The 8765-nt window shown below is 36.5% G+C and overlaps 1 pseudogene; it reads right to left on the bottom strand.

Annotated features, from left to right (window-relative positions):
• Positions 1-1737: 1737 nt before the first annotated feature.
• LOC138154835 (cytochrome c oxidase subunit NDUFA4 pseudogene) lies at positions 1738-3531 on the bottom strand (annotated as a pseudogene).
• Between the last annotated feature and the right edge of the window lie 5234 nt (positions 3532-8765).

The following is an 8765-nucleotide window of genomic DNA, read 5'->3' as shown; positions in this document are numbered from 1 at the left end:
ATGGAGAGAGATAGACTAGAATATAGTATAATTAAGTGTATTCCAAACTGTTTGAATGACCAGATTCAAACATGTAACCATGTCAACTTCAAAAGAGGTCTCCAGTGGAGTACCCCAGGGATTTGTGCCATTTTTATTTTTCTTTTAACCAATGTCTTAGATAAAAGCCATAAATGACATGATAATTAAATTTATATATAATATAAAGTTAGGGGGAATAGCTAACACAATGAATGAAGAGTCAAAGTTGAAAAAGATGTGACAGACCAATCAACAAGCATTTATTAAGCCTTTACTATAGCCAGGCACTTTACTAAGCACTTCAGATAAATAAAAAACAAAAACTTGATTAGAACATTAGACCAAATTGAATAAAACGATATTCAAGTCCTTTTCTATTTATTCCACCAGAGATAAATATGAAGTTTAGATAGTAATCCATTTTAAAAATTAACTTTTTAAGTGTAAGATTAGGGAGGCAATCTAGATAGTAGTTTATCTGGAAAAAGATTGGAATTTTTGAGAACCTTCAAGTTTGATTGAAGTCAACAGTATGATATGGCAGCCAAGAAAACCAATGAAATTTTAGACTACATTAAGAAAGCCATCACTCCAAGGAATGAGAGGAGTGTCCCCCTATATGCCACCTGAGTCAGAACACTACTAGAATATTGTGTTCAGTTCTAAGCACATTTAGGGAAGGACAATGAGAAGCTAAAGAGAGAAACAGCCTGACATAGTAGATAGGGCCTGGCCTTGCAATTCAAAAGTCATGGTTTGTCTGAGTGATGTGATACTTAATCTCTCAAGGTCCCAGGCAGCTATCTAAGTCAACAAGCTAAAGAGGAGTTAAAATTGCCTATCTACATTAGAGGAGAGTATTTCAATAACAGGCATTTTTTATACTGACAAAAACACACTTGTGCCCTGAAAGAAAAACAAAAATTTTGATAAACTGTAGAGCATCCAGAGGACAGCAACCATTTAGTTAGGGGTCTCTAGTTAATGCCATATGAGGATTGTGATCAAGGGGAGGGAGAACCCACACTGATGAAAGTACATACATTGGACTGACTATTAAAGTGAGAAAATCAATAGGACTGGATAACTATGGAATCTAAGGACTAATAGAAAGGAAGAGCAGAAAATTCCTTCTGGGTTACTGGTCTGGGTAACAGGTTGATGATGGTGCCATCAATAGAAACAGTGAAGTTAGTGGGAGTGTCAAGTGCATGAAACTTGACCCAAGATTTTCAGTGCATGATGTACTAAAAATTTTAAAAAACAAAGTATACCAAAGAGTTCATTTTCTCCTTCTTTGCCTCCAAATTCCTCACTTCCACAGAAACTCATAAAGTGGAAAGGACCCAATTCCTAGAGTCAGGAAACCTTAGTTTAAGTCCAGGATCTGACACTTAGAGTAAATACTTAAAATGTTTGCTTAATGAATGAATGACTGTAAAGAGAACTGACCTCCACATTCAGTCCATAATGTGGCTTGATTGAAATATCTGGAACATGGAAAGTGTTCACACAGCAATACATGCTACACAACCCAACAGGGCACTTCTTAGGTTGCTATTTTTTTTTCAAGTTTCACATTTTTACTCATCCATTAAACCCACTATGACTTCATGCAATCTGAATGGAAATCTATCATTTTCTAACTGTGTGGAATTGCAGGATGTCTTTTAGAAGACCTTCATTCTGAGGAGCTTGAAAAAGGATGATTTTCATTTAGAAATCTGGGCCTTCTTTCTTCAGTTCATTATCCTCTACATTTACTGAGCAGAATTTTCACTGATCAGTGAGAGTCAACTTGTTCCAAGGCCTCAGATCATTCTTTCTGTCCCACCTGACATCAGTATTGAACATCATTAGATGCAAGACATACAAATCTGCTTCCATTCCCCCAGCTCTGATAAACACAGAGAAAAAAATCAAGTTCCAAGTGCTTCTTGGTCTGGCTGAAGATCTGTGAAAGCATTCTGGTGGCCCAAGGGCTCAGGAGCTGTGTGTCACTGAGAAGGGGACTTGAAGGAGGAGGAGGAAAAGGAGGAGCACCAGGATATGGAGGGCAAGGAGAAATTTAGTTTTCTGTTTTAAGTAAGCAGAGATGTAAAGGGAACTCCCAATGTGGGAACTCCTTCCACCTAAACCCTAGGGACTTACCAGAATGTACATAGATACTAAGGAAATCATATATGGCAAAAGAGTCATACTTGTGACTAATATGACTGGAGTCCAGCCTGAACCAGATTAAAATGTAATTGGGAAATGATTAACAAAATAATTAAAAACACAATACAGTATAGATAATGTTAGTTTGTAACTTTATAAGTTAATAAAGGGCCTGCTGGGATCCTTTTCTATTTCAGTTTGACAGCACTGCTCTAGGGTCACACAGCTAATAAATGTCAGAAATAGGATTCAAACACAGACCTTTCAATTTTTCAGAATTTAAGCCTCTACACCAAGCTCCTCCTATTTTAATTGATAAAAAAAACAGTGGGTTTTTGTTCTAGGAAGTATAGAACAAAAAAATGGTTAAGAGGAAATTTGGACTCAAGATATGAGAAGTGTTAAAAAAAAGCATTCAGTTGGACCAGATGAGTTCAAATCATTAGGCCCAGATAAACAACATCCCAGGATGCCCAAAACCTGCTGACCTGCTCTTGATGATTTTTTTAAAATTATGATAAACATATATAGAACATCATATAGAATAAGAAAATGTCTCAATTTTCAAGAATAGTAAATAAAGAAAGCAAATGAGTCAGACTATAGAACAATGCCAATCAAAACCAATAAGCATGTCAAGTTTTCAGAACCTGTTATTAAAAGGATAATTTGTGAGTACTTAGAAAAGGAAATAGTCATCATCAAGAGCTAGCATGTTTTCATCAAAAAACAGATTACAGTAGACTAAATTCATTTCATTTTTTTGAAAGAGTTATCAGATATTGTAGACTAGGGGAATTCTGTAGACATAGTGTATCTATATAACACTCCCTCCAGGCTCATTCCCTCCAACCACATTGGCACTAGCAGGTTGGATCCCTGAAGGGTACTACTTTCAAAGGTTACCCTGTCAGTAACTATCCTCCTTAAACCAGCTCATAAGCCCCTACCACTGTTTCCCCTTTACAATTAGCCAGTAGACTCAGTACTTAAGTAAAGGCAGTTACTCAAATGGCATGGCAAGAGTGATCATTATAAAGTATTTCCCCACAAAACTGGGATACATGCTCCCACAAATACATGCAGACTTCATGTGATGGGGAAAAATGAAGATGAACTTAAAATACAATGGTAGATTCCCCAATAGATAAGAAGTCAAAGATATAAACAAACAGTTCTCAAAAGAATTGCAAGTGTTAACCCACAGGAAAGAATTCTTCAGGTTACTGATAATAAGAGAAATACAAATCAAAACAACCCTGAGGTTCCATTCCCCCAGCTCTGATAAACAAAGAGAAAAAGATCAAGTTCCAAGTGCTTCTTGGTCTGGCTTAAGATCTGCGAAAGCATTCTGCTCTAGGGTCACACAGCTAATGTCAGAAATTGAAAAATTGACAAAGATGACCAAAAAGATGACAACAGTCAATGTAGGAGGGATTTGGAGAATATAAGCACACCCATGCATTATCAGTGGAGCTGCAAATTGATACCGTTATTTTGGAATTATGCAAATAAAGTAGAAAGAAATGCCCATACCTGCTGAAGCAGAGATTCCATTACTGAACTTACAGGTCACTGATATGAAGGAAGTTCCTATATACACCCAAATATTGATGGTAGTGGTTTTTAATAGCAAAGAAATGGAAACAAAGTGGATGCCCATTGACTGGGGAATGGTCAAGCTAACTATGTATAGGAATATAATGGAGAACTGTTCTGTAAAAAAATTATGAATGTCATAGGGAGAAGCATGTATTTATATGAACTGATACAGTGTGAAGTAAGCAAAACCAAGGAAAAGTGTGTGTGTGCGTGTGTGTGTGTGTGTGTTTCAGTGGTTACAGCAATGTAAATGGAAAGAATAGCCATGCAAAAAAAAGTAAATGTTGCAAAATTATAAAAATGAAAAATGATTTGAAAGAAGTGATGAGGATAGTTTCAACCCACTCCTTCACAAGAATAGGAGGTCTACAGGTGTCACACAGAGGCACTTGCTTACAGACTTTTTCAATGTATTGATCAGTTATGTTGGGGGATTTTCTTCTTTTTCTTTTTTTTAATCTTTAAAAATACTATTTGTTATATGGGGTGGTTCTTTGGAAGGAGAGAGGAATACTGGGGAAAACCATGATGGTGCAAATAATAAAATATATCAATAAAAACTTATTTTAAAAATAAAAACCATTTCATCAATTTAAGATTTAAAAAGTACAGTGGCAATGAGGTATACTCATAGGGAGTCTAGAACTATAGAGCCTCAACGTCTTTGCTTTCTCAGTAATGTTCTCTTGAACTTCTTTGTGAATCATAGTAATGGTGACGCATGAGTCACTCTTCTGGTCATCTGGGTTTCCCTTCAAAGGACATATTATCATTACTGGAGAGGTCAACCTATTAGTCTTCCTGGGCTTGCTGTTTGATGGGCAATTGTAGTCTTTTACCATATTCAGCCATTGAGTCGTCTGGGTGATACTAAGCTGCCTTTAGCTGGAAGGCTCTTTTCAGTTGAAGTACTGCTGTACGTTTTCATCTAAAGCAATGGGATTGGAAGAAGCTTCTCCTCTTTGACTTCCTCAGAGCCTCATGAGATTCATCACCTCCAGAAATAAGGCAGAGGAGATCTAAAGAGAATTATTTCTCTTTTGGGGCCAGTTTCTTCAACCAGAGATTCTTCCTTGGCTTATGGTGACCAATTCTGATGCAATCAGTTATACTTCCAAGAGTCATTTTGGAGTGTTGTTCAGATGAGTGTCTAGAGACAAAAATATAAAGGCAGTCTGTGCCCTAGATGAAAGTTAATTGTCTTTTCTGGACTTTTTATAAGGAGTTGAACAATTCAAGCAACAGACCCCTTCTGCTTTCTTTTGCATCTGAAAGAATTTCCCCCATAGATTTTAATTTTTCAGTATTTTCACCCCTAGTGAAAACCATCATCTCTGCTAAAGTTTTATAATAGTACACTGTTACACTTGCATTTCAGTAAAGTATCTGACAAACTCTTTCATGTTATTCTTATGTTCAAGATGGGAAATTGGGGGCTGGATAAAAGCATAATTACAGTCTGTCAGGAGAATACAGTTTGGCGGTACAATGGATAGAGCTTTGAACTTGGAGTTGGGAAGACCTCAATTCTGACGCTTGATCATGAAATGATCCTGGAGAGATGATCCTGACTATATGATCCCCTCTTCCAACCTCACTCTCCTTGCATGTAAAATGGGAATAATAATAGCACCTACCTCATAGGGTTCTTATGAAGAACAAATGAGATAATATAGGTAAAGTGCTTTACAAACTTTAATACACTATGTAATGCTAGTTATTAGATATAGTATTTTAAAAAGTTATGATAATCTCTATCACCATATCCTTGTGGGCAAAACAAAGAAATACCATTTAGAAGAGAGAAGTAGAATGGATTCAAAGAATAGTCAAATAATAGGTCAATGTCAACTTGAAGGAGCATCACTAGTGGAGTTCCCCAGAGATCTGTCCTTGATCTTATTCTGTTTCATCAATGATTTATATCTAGCATGGTGTGATAGGAATAATAGATGCTTAGCAAACAATAGTTGAATGGAATCACAGGTAAGGGATTAAACTTGCCAGTAATTTACCCAACAGTATCCAGAAAATGACAACAAGACAACGAAACTTGAGCAATACTTGATTCAGATCTGATCCCTTTTGATAGTATTTAGAAATAACCTTTTTTGGCTAAAGAAAGTATTGTTAAAAGCATATAATCTCAAGGATACAAGTGGGATGCAATTGACCCTATAACAGAAGGGAGTCACAAGAAAATGACAGGAATGCTAAATCAGTAGTAACCAGGTCAAGATAACTGGAAGATAAACTGATAGATCATCATTGCATGTGTAAGTGCTCACCAGTCATATTATAAATGAAGATAAACACCTAAGATTGTAAATCTAGGACCAATGTTTGTACTACATTTAAGGAATTATAAGAGAACTACAAGAGTGAGTATCATGAGAGGTGAAAGGGATGTGTCTTTCTTAAGATAAAGTATTCCTGAGGGAAGGGAAAATTGGATTCTACATGCCCAGCAAGCTTGGTCCCTAGAGCCATTAGCCAGACCTATGTAAGCTTTGTAAAGTACTAAGGTAAGGCTAGGTTTCCTCTACTTTACTCCATAAGCCTAAAGGCCAGAGGGGAGAGAGGAAGAAACAAGTAGAACAAAGGCATAGATCACATTCTAATTAAATTTGAAAGTGAAAATTTTCATGAAACTGGGGAGGATAACCAAGACTTTGGATGAAAGAGTTACAATCAGTATAGATCCTGGTTGACTGAAATAGTGGATTGAATCTAATGTGACAAAAAATCAATAGAGAACAATATAAATTCCTAAACTTGGGTTGAAAAACATCAACTCTCCAAATTCAGAATGAGGGAAACATTGCTAGGGAGAGGTTCATGTGAAAACACCTGGAACTTCTAATGGGCTTCATGCTTAATATGAGTCCATGGCATAACCAATCATGGTAAGATCTTGGGCCACATTGATGGAAACATGGTATTCAGAGTGGTAGAGATAATAGCCCTATAGTACACTGCCCTGAATATCATATTCAGTTCTCAGGGCCATGTTTTCAGAAAAGTGTTGACCGGTTGGAAAAGATCTAGAGGAAGATGATCAGGATCATGAGGGACTAGAAACTACACAATTTAGGAACAGGTTGAAGGAATAGAGGACATTCAACATAGGGAAGATTTTGAAGGAGGAACATAAATTTATTGAAGTGTTTTCATGGAGAATAAAGGTTGAAGTCATGTTATTTTTCTTGGTCCCACAAGGCAAAAAAATAAGAATAGCAGATTCAAGTTGCATAAAGACAAATTGAATTCTTTATAAAGAGAAAACTCTCAATCATTCAAGCTATCCAAAATGAGAATGGTCCTATTGGGGAGGCAACAATTTTCATAGCTCGACATCTTCAAGACAAAACAGGGCATTGTAGAGGGGATGGCTCTTTAGAAAATGACTACCCTACCTGACCCTACAGGTTCCTTTCAATTCTGAGATGATTATTTTATATTTTGTTGTTGTGATTGTTTTTACTCTATGAATGATTACAAGTTCAATCTAGTAAACAGTGTACTGTGGCAGTCAATAAAGTTCATGTAACATCTACAAGTTGATTAAATATTTAGTAAACATCTACTGTATGCAGAAAACTGTTACCTACAAAAATAAAAAAAATTAAACAGTTCCTTCCCTCAAGAAGCTTACATCCTACTGGGGATAGGGATCAGGAGATACACCATGTACACAGATACACATGCACACGGTAGGGACTGAAAGGCACAATATTGTGATATTGAAGAGTGAGAGAATAACACTAGCTGGGTGAATTAAGAAAAGATTCATAGAAGAGTTGACATTTCAGTTAAGCCTAACAGGAAGATAAGAAATCTCAAAGGAGGAGATGAAGAGTGAATTCTAGACAAATGCATTGAGGTGGAAGATAGTATATCAAGTTCAGGGAACAGTTAATAATATGATTTGCCTAGAGACAAGAGGGATCTGCAGATTTTTTGGCAATAGTCCCACTGTATACTGGCCTTTTCAAAACACATCCATAATATATTGTACAGTCTTAGACGCTACATTTTAGAAATGATAACACTTTCTCCAATTGATAAATGGTCAAAGGATATAAACAAGCAGTTTTCAGAGAAAGAAATTAAAGTTATCTATAAGCACATGAAGAAATTCTCTAATTCACTATTGATTAGAGAAATGCAAATCAAAACAACTCTGAGGTACCACATCTCACCAGTCAGATTGGCTAAGATGACAAAACAGGAAAATGACAAATGCTGGAGAGGATGTGGGCAAATTGGAACACTAATGCATTGCTGGTGGAGTTGTGAACTGATCCAGTCTTTCTGGAGAGCAATCTGGAATTATGCCCAAAGGGCTATAAATACTTTCATACCCTTTGATCCAGCAATACCACTCCTAGGGTTCTATCCCAAAGAGATCATAGAAATGAGAGAAAGACCCATATATACAAAAATGTTTATAGCATCTCTTTTTGTGGTAGCAAAGAATTGGAAATTAAGGGGGTGCCCATCAATTGGGGAATGGCTGAACAAGTTGTGATATGTGCATGTTATGGAATACTATTGTGCTATAAGAAACAAGGAGCAGACAGTCTTCATATTTACCTGGAGAGGCTTAAAAGAACTGATGCTGAGTGAGAAGAGTAGAACCAGGAGAAATTTGTACACAATTATAGACACAACGTATGTATGATGACCAACTTTGATAGACTGGACTCTTCTCAGCAATGCAGTGATATAAGTCAATCCCAAAAGACTCATAATGGAGAGAAATATGTGCATCCAGAGAAAGAACTAGAAAGAACTAAGTTTATATCCAGGTGGAAGCAAAATACCTGATCTTTTTCTTTCTCTTATTTGGTTTTATGTCCTCTTTACCATTTTTCATTCCAGCTGGTACAATCCATCCTTATAACCTGACTAATGTATAATGTGAAAGTATTTACAGATCCTATACTTGACTATAAGCCGCCATGGGGAGGGGGGGGGGA

The sequence above is a fragment of the Petaurus breviceps genome, unplaced genomic scaffold, assembly GCF_028583685.1.
Source record: "Petaurus breviceps papuanus isolate PSGF00001 unplaced genomic scaffold, PetGlider_PUasm1.0 91133, whole genome shotgun sequence".
In the NCBI taxonomy this organism is placed as follows: Eukaryota; Metazoa; Chordata; class Mammalia; order Diprotodontia; family Petauridae; genus Petaurus; species Petaurus breviceps.
Note: the sequence above shows the minus strand (reverse complement) of the source record. Positions and strands in the feature narration are given on the sequence as shown.